This window comes from Lycium barbarum, chromosome 8 (genome assembly GCF_019175385.1).
Source record: "Lycium barbarum isolate Lr01 chromosome 8, ASM1917538v2, whole genome shotgun sequence".
Lineage (NCBI taxonomy): Eukaryota > Viridiplantae > Streptophyta > Magnoliopsida > Solanales > Solanaceae > Lycium > Lycium barbarum.
The window spans coordinates 39,143,738-39,157,749 of NC_083344.1; the positions used below are offsets into that span (position 1 = coordinate 39,143,738).

Here is a 14,012-nt window from a genome sequence, read left to right on the forward strand (position 1 = left end):
GACCAAGTTGACTTCGGCTCCTATTTTGACTTTACCTTCTGGGTCTGGTGGATATGTGGTGTACTGTTGATGCTTCTAGAATTGGTTTGGGTTGTGTATTGATGCATAACGGTAAGGTTATTGCTTATGCTTCGCGACAGTTAAAGAAGCATGAGAAGAATTATCCGACTCATGACTTGGAGTTGGCTGCTGTGGTATTTGCCTTGAAAATTTGGCATCATTATCTGTATGGTGAGCATTGTGATGTTTTTTCTGACCATAAAAGTTTTCAATACATCTTCAAACAGCGAGAGTTGAATCTCAGACAGAGGAGGTGGTTGGAGTTGTGGAAAGATTATGACTTGAACATTTTGTATCATCCTGGTAAGGCTAATGTGGTTGCTGATGCTTTGAGTAGGAAGTCTATAGGCACATTAGCTTATTTGCGTGCATATAACATGCGCATGGGGAAGGAAATTCGAAGACTTGCTAATCTTGGGGTCAGACTTGATGAAACTGAAGATAGGAGTTAGTGGGAATCACAACATCGCGGTCTGACATGGTGGAAAGGATAAAATCCAAGCAATATGATGATGAACTTTTGGCAAAGCTGAGAGATGGAGTGAATAGGGGTGAGTACACTACATTTACTGTTGGTACTGGTGATAGTGTTCTGAGGCTGCAAGGACGATTGTGTGTTCTTGGTGTTGATGGTCTTCGACAAGAATTAATGATGGAGGCTCATAGTTCTAAGTATTCGGCACATCCGGGATCCACCAAAATGTATAAAGACTTGAAAAAGCACTATTGGTGGAAAAGCATGAAAGTTTATATTTCTAACTTTGTGGCTAAGTGTTTAAATTGTCAAAAGGTGAAAGCTGAACATCAAAGGCCTGGCTCAGAATATTGAAATTCCGCAATGCAAGTGGGAGGATATCAATATGGATTTCGTTGTAGGTTTACCCTGCACAAAGGCCAAGTTTGATTCAATTTGGGTTATAGTGGATAGACTCACAAAGTCTGCCCATTTTCTCCCTGTGAAGACATCATATACCGCGGCGAACTATGCCAAGCTGTATCTAAATGAGATAGTTAGATTGCTTGGGATTCCGACATCCATCATATCTGACAGAGATACGCAATTCACTGCTCATTTTTGGACATCCTTTCAGGAAGTTTTGGGAACTAGAATGAAATTGAGCACTGCCTTTCATCCTCAAACTGATGGGCAGGCAGAGAGAACTATTTAGACTTTGGAAGATATGCTGCGAGCTTGTGCAATTGATTTCAGAGAAAATTGGGATGAACATTTACCTCTGATGGAATTCGCGTACAACAACAGTTATCAAGCGAGTATACAGTGTTACGTCCCGTATTTTTATACATTGGAACAACCCGGATTAACTATGATAATTTAAGGCCAAGATTATTCCGGGATTTGAAGTCGGGACTTTTGACCATTTGATTTTATTTTGAGACACAAATTATATATGAAATTGATGGCATTGAACACTTAGGGAAAATTGGGACCACAATTCATAAAATTGGGATTAAAAATCTTGTGCAAAAAGGGCCATGTGGCCGTGTGAATTTAAAGGGGTCCCCACATTGTGTAGCCAAATTTAATTGGTCCAACACATGTGTGGACCATAGGGACATGGAGATATTTTAGTGGGAACTTAAAAATATGACCTCTAAGTCATTTCTCTTCATTTCTACACTTAGAATAAAAATTAAGAAGGAGGAGAACAACAACTCCAACCTCACGGCTAAGAGGAGAGAAAAACAAGATCATCTTTTTAGCTCCTCTAAAATTATTCCTGTCACACCCTAATTCCGCTAGGGTGTGATGGGCACCCGACCCTTACCTAGGGCCGAGCGAACCCTCAGACTCTTGCTGCACATAAAATCATGTCAAACTTTTCAAATCAAATGAGGTGAAATACATCGTAAATTGTTTTTTTCCAGAAATATTCTTTCACGTAGCTTCCAAGCATAACGAATCAATAATCATACAAAATTCAGTACATAACACAGACCGACATTTTGGCTGACGGAGCCGCTTACAGACTGACAACCAATACCCACGACGCTGTCTGCAAAGTCTCTAACGTAATCCAGAAAGCATAACATACCAACTCTGACTCGGCAGCACTCCGGGAACAAATGGATCTTGCCATCTGCACTGGAACATCTTCTATACTGTCTTCAACTCACCTGGGAGTACCTGCGCGGCATGAAACGCAGCCCCCCGAAAAGAGGGGGTCAGTACGAAATATGTACTGAGTATGTAAAGCATACAACACAGAAAGCAAAGTCACAACTGAAATACGATATATAGAAAGCGAGCACAATAGCCAGCATACTAAGGAGTCGTATCCGGCGTACAACAGGCAAAAAAAGTTCCGGAGAAATCAACACGGCAATCGGGATGACAAAATGTTTGCTTTCTTTTGGAAAACATCTTTGTTTCACACACATAGAAGAATCAACGCACAATTTCCGCGGCCATAAGTCCAGCGGTCACAATCACACATACCGCGGTCAAATATCCAGCGGTTTTCTATCACAAGTTCGACATACCGCGGTCAAGGGTCCAGCGGTCTATGTCGGCATAATCACAAGTGCGGAAGACGCGGTCAAGGGTCCAGCAGTCAATGCCACACGTCCGGCATGACGCGGTCAAGGGTCCAGCAGTCAATGTCGGGCACGCCGCGGTCGAGGATCCAGCGGCCAATATCACATATGCGCATATTCACATAACCGGCCCGAGACTCGGTAACACAGAAGATAACCAGACAAAATGCCAAATTATCACTTTCCAAACATAATCACACATGCCAGGATCATGCATCACACAGGACTCAGGTATACCAAAATCGTATATCGGAAAATAAAGAAAATAAGTAGTTTGTCCAGAATCTCAGGGTAAGATTTTTAAAAACGCTTTAGATGTCAAAAACATTTTATAATGCTCATGAAGGTGGTCATTGTTATGTCCCGTGTTTTCGTATAATTGGAAATCGAGAAATAACTACGACTTGTGTGTTATAAGGGCATACTTTGATTTTAGTGAATATGACCATGTTGGTTATGGAATCTTTAATGTCAAGACATCGGGGAAGGCCGAGGGTAAATTTGGAATTTCGGAGATTAGTTTCGGGAATTACAAAACGGGACGTTTAGTGAATTGGGACAAGAAAGTTAAAGCAAAAATTGAGGCCCAAAAGAGTGGGGTTGCCGGCCAAAGGCCAAAGCCCAACCCATTTTTAATGTCATGTGTTGAGCACATGACTTACACAATTGGATATATATCACTTCACACTTAGAATTTTCAAGAACAAAAATAAAATTGAAGAACACCATGCAAATAGAGCTCTCGGCCAAAGGAGAAAATAGAGAAAAAGAAAATTTTCCAAGGTTTGTTTGAGGTCCAAAATCTTAATTTCTACATAGTTGTGGAGTACTCAAGACCCTCTTCAACGGGGTATAATTAGTTTGGCACAAGAACTACGTTTACGACAAGGCGGGGTTTCAAGAAAAGGTGAGAATTCTTACACTTTTATGATATAGAATTGATATGAATGTGTTAAGGATTGAGAATAGACGAGAATCCCGTAACTTTGGTGTATATAGAAAGCCGTGGGTGTGTGTGTATATTGTATGTTGGCCGTGAGCCTAGGAAGAAGAAAGTGGTGTGAATTGATCTTGTTTAGTTTGTATAATGTGTTGTTGTGATCTTTATGTCGTAAATGATTGATTGATGAATTAAATTGGCGTTGGAAAATGATTTCGGACATTATCGGAAAGTGTATACCTTTGGTATAATTGTGTATATCATTGTATATTTATGGTGCTAAATACTTTAAATATGAGTTATAGTTGATATTAATGAATTCGGAATGAAACGACGCAAGTTAGAATGTTCGACGTGAATTTTCGATGTTTTGAAGAATTATGGAAAGTAATGGATTTTGGGGCAATTTCGTGTATGGCTTGGATTGTATTTTGGATGTGATTGTATAAGTTTGAATGAGGAAATGAATACAATTATGTAGATATAGAGTTAGAGTTTTGGAAGTTTGAATGAAAGTTGTCAACTTAGGTAACAAAGTAGAACTTTGAAGCTAGAGTGGTTTGATTATTACTTGTGTTGTTTGATGATGTGTGGGCTGTTGTATTGATGTATTTTGAGCCGAGCTAAGTCTCGGGGATGTTAGATTTATAGGAGAAATGCTGCCGAAATTTCGGTAGGCAAAAATGAAGTTAAAGGCATTTTTAAGCCTAAGAATCTCAATTGGTAACTTTGACCATTTGTAGATTTCAGACGAAACGGGACTTGACTTTTGAGAGAGCATACGACGTCTGTAAGGTATGTAAAGCTTCCCACTCCTTCGTTTGGCATATCTTAGTATGATAGGCGAATATGAGAACTTCCGGAGCATTTCTGCTCCTCGAAACCCGATCCACAGGAAAGTTACTATTCATTCAATCCAATTGAAGCCTAAGGGCTCTATTTTGGCTAGAATGCCACCACTCGTCCGAAACCTATCGAAATGTGGTCGGGTAACTTAGAAATGATTATGTATGACCTTTGGCATATAAATATTCGTAAAATGTGTTCGCCACCTCAATTTGACTCGAGGTGGGCCCGCTAACCCCGAGACGCCCTATTTGTCTTATTGGGCTGTCCTTTGAAATAGAGTTCGAAATGATACTTTCGATTTCGGAACTTCCTCCTACGGGATATGTTTTGAATATTACGATACGCTAAGTTACGTTTTGAGCTATACGTACTACTTTGGAAACGTTTTGTGAAACGAAACCTTATATCGACTAAGTATCCGATTATTTTGTATTATGAAATGACTTATGGGATTACTCTGTTTTGAAAGACTATTTTGAAGTATGATTTGCATTTGTTTGCTCACGACTCCGCTCGTGCCTTGTTATGATTTCGTTCACCGGTTCCCGGGCAGGTTTTTGATTCGTGCGCTTTATGATAATTTGGCCGTATGCTGTGTTACGGTTCCCGAGGCTTCGCCATAGGGCCGGGTTCCGTTTAGAGTTATGCTGTGATATGGCTCGTGATGCGATACGCTCACCTATGATTATGTTTGTGTTCGGGGTGTATGGAGATTTGAAACCTTCTGGTGTTATGCTGTGTGTGGCGCCAGCGTCGGAGTGGCGACCACGTTCCTAAGCGTTTGCATGATTTCGTTTGCATTATGTATACGTATATAATTTTGATCCGGATTTTGACATACCGATTTGTACCCTACTTTGTCATCTGGTTTGCCTTCGGTTTTGATCCATATTTCTGTACTCCGTGCTTTACATACTCGGTACATATTTCGTACTGACCCCTTTCTTCAGGGGCTGCGTTTTGTGCCCGCAGGTGCAGATATTGGTGACCTTCCGCAGTAGGCTTCACTCCTTGCTATTCCGGAGTGCTCCTCTTTGACCCGGAGTCCACTTTTGGTACAGACTCCTTTTGCTTTGTATATATTCTGTACATTTGACTATTTGGGTACGGCGGGGCCCTGTCTCGCCATATGTCTTTGTTTTGAATTCGTAGAGGCCTGTAGTCATATATGTGGGGTAAGGGTCCTGTGTATGTTGGTTTGATTTCATTTCTGGTCTTAAAGCGGTCTGTTTGTTATGATGGCCCCAAATGGCCCTTATGCTTATGTTTGCACTTTTGACCGGCGATATCTATTCCGCCGCTCAGTTTGTATTTGATATGGCATTTTGATTTGGTGCAACCGCTTAAGACATATTTTTGATATAAATTACATTTGATATGATTTCGTAAAATTCTGAAATAAGTTTGGATTTGATAATGAATGCGCGATTCGGTCTGGGTACCCAGGTAGGGTGCCAGTCGCGGCCCACGTGGCTGGGTCGTGACAAAACTGGTATCAGAGCGGTTTGTCCTCGGGATGTCTACAGGCCGTGTCTCGTAGAGTCTTGTTTATCGATGTGTTGTGCACCACATCTATAAACAGGAAGCTACAGGGCATTTAGGATGTTACTTTCTTTGGAATCTTAGATCGTGCGATAGAGCGGTGCTATTAGGATGATTTTGATCTGACTCGCTATTGTGCTTGCAATGATGGCTCCGAAGAAGGCAACGGCGGCCCAGAAGGGCAAAGCGAGGATGGGAGAGACTAGCCAGGCACAGCGAGCTACCCGGGCTCGTGTTTATGATTTGCCTGAGGATGTGCCTCATTCTGAGGGGTCTGCTACACCCCCACTAGTACAGCCTGGAGCAGGACCTTCAGCAGCTCTAGAGGTCCGTGTACCCGCACCTGAGACTCCAACTCCTCAGCCAGGGGCGGAGGATAGGACCCTGAGAGAGGCTGTACAGTTGCTGACTACATTGGTGGCAGGACAGGCTCGCAGACGCGGGCGGAGGGATGATGATGATGATGACAGGCGGGACAACCTGAGAGTTCGGGAGTTTTTGTTATGTGGCCCTCCAGAGTTCTTCGGGTCTAAGCCCGACGAGGACCCCCATGACTTTATTCGGGCGATGCGACGCTCACTGGACTTGGTCAGGGCTTCAGAGACCGAGTCGGTTGAGCTGGCTTCGCACAGGCTTCGAGATGTGGCTACCCACTGGTACGAGACTTGGGAGCTGTCTAGAGGAGAGAGTGCCCCTCCAGCCACTTGGGATCAGTTTGTGATAGCATTCACCCGCCACTTTTTGCCCCCAGAGTTACGGCGGGCACAGGCTGATCGATTCTTACGTCTGCAGCAGGGGGGTCGGAGTGTTCGCGAGTATAACCTTGAGTTTGATTCTCTGGCTCGATATGCACCGGCCGTGGTAGCAGATATGTCCGATCGGATGCACAGATATGTTATGGGATTGGACCGGTATTTGGTTGATAGCTATATGGCAGTGTCATTGCAGGCAGACATGGACATTGCCCGACTTCAGGCCTATGCGATGGGTATAGAGGACCGTCGCAGGTCTGATCCTTCTGGCAGAGATCGAGATAGGAGGCCGCCCAAGAGGGCTAGGTCCGCAGGTTATTCTGGAGATTCCCGAGGCGGACAGCCTCAGCAGCAGCAGTCAGATAGACCTTTTCCTCCCTCCGGCCGGAGTACTCAGTCAGGCAGCCGGAGATTCGATAGTACGGGACCGTCTGGGGCCGGTCAGAGCTCCAGAGTGGCAGGTTCGCAGGTATCCAGGGGCCCCAGCCAGGCCAGACCACCCAGGCCCCGTTGTCCTCATTGCGGGAAGTCTCTTCCCGGGGAGTGTTACCGAGCGACTGGAGCTTGCTTTTCGTGTGGTGGTCAGGGCCACTTTATGAGAGACTGTCCTTTGGCTAGCGGTTCTGGTAGTGCTGCTCAGCAGACAGGGTCAGCCGCCGGTTCTTCATCTGCTCCGTTTGTTGCACGCCCTGGAGGGCGAGGTATGCCAGCACCGGCAGGCCGCGGTCGAGGCCGCGGTGGCGTTTCAGGTTCTAGCGGTCCCTCGAACCGCATATATGCTTTGGCCAGCCGCCAGGATCAGGAGGCTTCACCAAACGTCATCACAGGTACATTACTGGTTTTCTCCAGATCTGTATATGCATTGATTGACCCTGGCTCTACTTTATCATATATTTCCCCGCTCGTTGCTAGTAAGATTGGGATAGTGTCTGAGCCTATAGAGCCATTTGAGGTAGCTACGCCAGTTGGGGATTTTATTGTAGCGAGACAGATCTATAGGGATTGTTCTGTGACCATCTATGATCGTAGCACTAAGGCTGATCTGATAGAGTTAGATATGCTTGAGTTTGAGTTCATTATGGGCATGGACTGGTTGTCTTCCTGTTATGCTAATGTCGACTGCCAGAAAAAGGTAGTCCGTTTTCAGTTTCCAAGGGAACCAGTCATAGTGTGGTTCGGATCTACAGCATCGCCGAGGGGTAAGTTTATTTCATACCTCAAGGCTAAGAAGACGATCCAGAAGGGGTATATCTATCATTTGGTTCGTGTGCACGATACGGCCGCGGAGGTACCTACCCTTCAGTCTGTTCCGGTCGTCAGTGAGTTTCCAGATGTATTTCCTGACGAGCTTCCTGGCCTTCCGCCTGAGCGGGAGATTGATTTCACTATAGAGTTGATGCCGGATACGCAGCCTATATCTATTCCTCCGTACAGGATGGCACCAGCTGAGCTGAAGGAGTTGAAAGAGCAGCTGAAAGATTTGTTGGATAAGGGCTTTATCAGACCCAGCACATCACCCTGGGGAGCGCCGGTATTGTTTGTCAGAAAGAAAGATGGGTCATTGCGGATGTGTATCGATTACCGGCAGCTTAATAAGGTGACTATAAAGAATAAATATCCCCTCCCTCGGATTGATGATTTGTTTGATCAGCTGCAGGGCGCTAAATACTTTTCAAAGATAGATCTGCGCTCAAGTTATCATCAGGTGCGAGTACGGGAGTCAGATATCCCGAAGACTGCTTTCAGGACCCGGTACGGGCATTATGAGTTCAGAGTTATGTCTTTCGGGCTGACTAATGCTCCAGCGGTATTTATGGACCTGATGAACCGGGTATTTCGGCCTTTTCTGGACATGTTTGTTATTGTGTTTATTGATGACATCCTGATTTACTCGCGATCAGCCGATGAGCATTCAGATCACTTGAGGACGATACTTGGCATTCTCAGTCAGCAGAAGTTATATGCTAAATTCTCTAAATGTGAGTTCTGGTTGACTTCTGTGGCATTCTTGGGCCATATTGTCGGCGCAGACGGTATTCGGGTCGACACGCAGAAGATTGAGGCTGTGCAGAATTGGCCCAGGCCTACTACACCGACAGAGGTGCGCAGTTTTCTGGGATTGGCTGGGTATTATCGCAGGTTCGTGGAGGATTTTTCTTCTATTGCAGCACCACTGACGAGGCTTACCCAGAAAGCAGCAAAATTCCAGTGGACAGATGCCTGCGAGCGCAGCTTTCAGATGCTGAAGGAGAGATTGATTACAGCACCAGTTTTGGCTCTTCCAGAGGGATCTGACGGGTATGTTGTCTATTGTGACGCCTCTGGTATTGGGATAGGATGTGTACTGATGCAGCACGGTCGAGTTATAGCCTATGCTTCCCGGCAGCTCAGACCGCACGAGAAGAACTATCCCACCCATGATCTTGAGTTGGCCGCGGTGATTCATGCTTTGATGATTTGGCGGCATTATTTATATGGGGTCCATGTTGATATCTATATGGACCATAAGAGTCTCCAGTATATTTTTAAGCAGAAGGAGCTAAATTTGCGGCAGCGGAGATGGCTTGAGCTACTAAAGGATTATGACGTTGATATTCTGTACCATCCGGGGAAAGCCAACGTGGTAGCTGATGCGCTTAGCCGCAAGTCCGTGGGCAGTCTGGCTGATGTTCCATCTGATAAGAGAGATTTGGTTCCTGATATTCATCAGCTGGCCAGCCTCGGAGTTCGTTTGGCAGATTCTGGAGATTCTGGGATTTCTGTTCGTCCAGTTGCTGGGTCATCTATTATTCAGGAGGTAAAGCAGCGCCAGTTTGAAGATCCTCTTTTGATTCAATACAGAGATGTGGCCCTTAATAAAGCAAAGACTCAGTTTGAAATCTCGCTTAAGGAGTATTATTATATGACGGCAGATTCTGTGTACCGGACATTGAGAAGCTCGGTGGATTGTTACAGGAGATGGAGATTCCAGCCTGGAATTGGGAGATGATTAATATGGACTTCATTGTTGGGTTGCCGCGTACTCTACGCAGGTACGACTCAATTTGGGTTATTGTGGACAGGCTGACGAAATCAGCCCATTTCCTTCCGGTCCGGACTACTTATTCGGCTGAGGACTATGCCGGATTATACATCAGAGAGATAGTCAGACTTCACGGGGTCCCTGTATCTATTATTACTGACCGAGGTGCCCAGTTTACAGCTAATTTCTGGAGGTCATTTCAGGAGGGATTAGGGACTCAGGTGAGCCTCAGTACAGCTTTTCATTCTCAGACCGATGGGCAGGCCGAGCGCACTATTCAGACGCTCGAGGATATGTTGCGGGCCTGCGTTATTGATTTCAGGGGCAGCTGGGATGATCATTTTCCGCTTATAGAGTTTGCTTACAATAACAGTTATCACTCCAGTATTCAGATGGCTCCGTACGAGGCCCTTTATGGCAGGAGATGCAGATCTCCTATTGGCTGGTTTGACGTGGGCGAGACTAAGTTGATTGGGCCAGATGTGATCCAGGAAGCTGTAGATAAGGTGAAGCTTATTCGGGAGCGACTATTGGCTGCCCAGAGTCGACAGAAAGCTTATGCTGGTAGACGACGTCGACCGTTAGAGTTCCAGATTGGCGACTGGGTATTCCTGAAGGTGTCGCCCATGAAGGGCGTCATGAGATTTAGTAAGAAGGGTAAGTTGAGTCCGCGGTACATCGGGCCATACCAGATTGTTCGGAGGATAGGCGCAGTCGCCTACGAGCTAGACTTGCCATCCGATTTGGAGGCCGTGCACCCGGTGTTTCATGTGTCTATGCTGCGGAAGTGTATTAGTGACCCTTCCAGGATATTCCCAGTAGATGACCTTCAGGTGACGGAGCAGTTGTCTTATGACGAGCAGCCTGTATCTATTCTGGATCGTCAGGTGAGGAGATTGCGCACTAAGGAGGTGCCTTCTGTCAAAGTTCTGTGGCGCAATAATAACCGGGAAGAGATGACTTGGGAGGCGGAGGATGAGATGAAGAAGAGATACCCCCATTTATTCCCTACGCCTCTTGTAATCTAGACTGTTGTATTTGTTGTACCAATGAACGGATGGACCAGGTGTCCTATTTATATATAAAATGGTTTTCCCGTTATGCTTGTGAGCCTTCATAAGATTTATTTAACATTCGGGGACGAATGTTCTTAAGGGGGGGAGAATGTTATGTCCCGTGTTTTCGTATAATTGGAAATCGAGAAATAACTACGACTTGTGTGTTATAAGGGAATACTTTGATTTTAGTGAATATGACCATGTTGGTTATGGAATCTTTAATGTCAAGACATCGGGGAAGGCCGAGGGTAAATTTGGAATTTCGGAGATTAGTTTCGGGAATTACAAAACGGGACGTTTAGTGAATTGGGCCAAGAAAGTTAAAGCAAAAATTGAGGCCCAAAAGAGTGGGGTGGCCGGCCAAAGGCCAAAGCCCAACCCATTTTTAATGTCATGTGTTGAGCACATGACTTACACAATTGGATATATATCACTTCACACTTAGAATTTTCAAGAACAAAAATAAAATTGAAGAACACCAAGCAAATAGAGCTCTCGGCTGAAGGAGAAAATAGAGAAAAAGAAAATTTTCCAAGCTTTGTTTGAGGTCCAAAATCTTAATTTCTACATAGTTGTGGAGTACTCAAGACCCTCTTCAACGGGGTATAATTAGTTTGGCACAAGAACTACGTTTGCGACAAGGCGGGGTTTCAAGAAAAGGTGAGAATTCTTACACTTTTATGATATAGAATTGATATGAATGTGTTAAGGATTGAGAATAGACGAGAATCCCGTAACTTTGGTGTATATAGAAAGCCGTGGGTGTGTGTGTATATTGTATGTTGGCCGTGAGCCTAGGAAGAAGAAAGTGGTGTGAATTGATCTTGTTTAGTTTGTATAATGTGTTGTTGTGATCTTTATGTCGTAAATGATTGATTGATGAATTAAATTGGCGTTGGAAAATGATTTCGGACATTATCGGAAAGTGTATACCTTTGGTATAATTGTGTATATCATTGTATATTTAGGGTGCTAAATACTTTAAATATGAGTTATAGTTGATATTAATGAATTCGGAATGAAACGACGCAAGTTAGAATGTTCGTCGTGAATTTTCGATGTTTTGAAGAATTATGGAAAGTAATGGATTTTGGGGCAATTTCGTGTATGGCTTGGATTGTATTTGGGATGTGATTGTATAAGTTTGAATGAGGAAATGAATACAATTATGTAGATATAGAGTTGGAGTTTTGGAAGTTTGAATGAAAGTTGCCAACTTAGGTAACAAAGTAGAACTTTGCAGCTAGAGTAGTTTGATTATTACTTGTGTTGTTTGATGATGTGTGGGCTGTTGTATTGATGTATTTTGAGCCGAGCTAAGTCTCGGGGATGTTAGATTTATAGGGGAAATGCTGCCGAAATTTCGGTAGGCAAAAATGAAGTTAAAGGCATTTTTAAGCCTAAGAATCTCAATTGGTAACTTTGACCATTTGCAGATTTCAGACGAAACGGGACTTGACTTTTGGGAGAGCATACGACGTTTGTAAGGTATGTAAAGCTTCCCACTCCTTCGTTTGGCATATCTTAGTATGATAGGCGAATATGAGGACTTCCGGAGCATTTCTGCTCCTCGAAACCCGATCCACAGGAAAGTTACTATTCATTCAATCCAATTGAAGCCTAAGGGCTCTATTTTGGCTAGAATGCCACCACTCGTCCGAAACCTATCGAAATGTGGTCGGGTAACTTAGAAATGATTATGTATGACCTTTGGCATATAAATATTCGTAAAATGTGTTCGCCAACTCAATTTGACTCGAGGTGGGCCCGCTAACCCCGAGACGCCCTATTTGTCTTATTGGGCTGTCCTTTGAAATAGAGTACGAAATGATACTTTCGATTTCGGAACTTCCTCCTACGGGATATGTTTTGAATATTACGATACGCTAAGTTACATTTTGAGCTATACGTACTACTTTGGAAACGTTTTGTGAAACGAAACCTTATATCGACTAAGTATCCGATTATTTTGTATTATGAAATGACTTATGGGATTACTCTATTTTGAAAGACTATTTTGAAGTATGATTTGCATTTGTTTGCTCACGACTCCGCTCGTGCCTTGTTATGATTTCGTTCACCGGTTCCCGGGCCGATTTTGATTCGTGCGCTTTATGATAATTCGGCCGTATGCTGTGTTACGGTTCCCGAGGCTTCGCCATAGGGCCGGGTTCCGTTTGGAGTTATGCTGTGATATGGCTCGTGATGCGATACGCTCACCTATGATTATGTTTGTGTTCGGGGTGTACGGAGATTTGAAACCTTCTGGTGTTATGTTGTGTGTGGCGCCAGCGTCGGAGTGGCGACCACGTTCCTAAGCGTTTGCATTATTTCGTTTGCATTATGTATACGTATATGATTTTGATCCGGATTTTGACATACCGATTTGTACCCCACTTTGTCATCTGGTTTGCCTTCGGTTTTGATCCATATTTCTGTACTCCGTGCTTTACATTCTCGGTACATATTTCGTACTGACCCCTTTCTTCGGGGGCTGCGTTTTGTGCCCGCAGGTGCAGATATTGGTGACCTTCCGCAGTAGGCTTCACTCCTTGCTATTCCGGAGTACTCCTCTTTGACCCGGAGTCCACTTTTGGTACAGACTCCTTTTGCTTTGTATATATTCTGTACATTTGACTATTTGGGTACGGCGGGGCCCTGTCTCGCCATATGTCTTTGTTTTGAATTCGTAGAGGCCTGTAGTCATATATGTGGGGTAAGGGTCCTGTGTATGTTGGTTTGATTTCATTTCTGGTCTTAAAGCGGTCTGTTTGTTATGATGGCCCCAAATGGCCCTTATGCTTATGTTTGCACTTTTGACCGGCGATGTCTATTCCGCCGCTCAGTTTGTATTTGCTATGGCATTTTGATTTGGTGTGACCGCTTAAGACATATTTTTGATATAAATTACGTTTGATATGATTTCGTAAAATTCTGAAATAAGTTTGGATTTGATAATGAATGCGCGATTCGGTCTGGGTACCCAGGTAGGGTGCCAGTCGCGGCCCACGGGGCTGGGTCGTGCCAGTCGCGGCCCACGGGGCTGGGTCGTGACAGTCATAACACCTATCATATAGTGAACAACATAATAACCAGGAGTTACCTGCGAACTCCGGACAAGAGTACATTGGCTAAAGCCGTACATCACATGTCAGGGTTTCGGTCCCCACAATTGGGTCAATAATCATTAAAATCCATCTCGGGATAGATAAAATATCTCCCGTTTAGTAGTC

At 44.3% G+C, this 14,012-nt stretch overlaps 1 long non-coding RNA gene across 2 annotated transcripts in view; it reads right to left on the reverse strand.

Moving 5' to 3' along the window:
• The window catches only part of LOC132605056 (uncharacterized), a 54,651-nt gene that overhangs the window by 9,219 nt on the left and 31,420 nt on the right, over positions 1 to 14,012 (reverse strand). The window contains exon 3 of one of the 2 annotated variants that reach the window (XR_009568995.1): positions 2,115 to 2,206. This is a non-coding gene — a long non-coding RNA (uncharacterized LOC132605056). Of the gene's footprint in view, positions 1 to 1,898; positions 2,207 to 14,012 lie in introns of those variants that run through there. The other variant, XR_009568994.1, reaches the window with a different exon arrangement.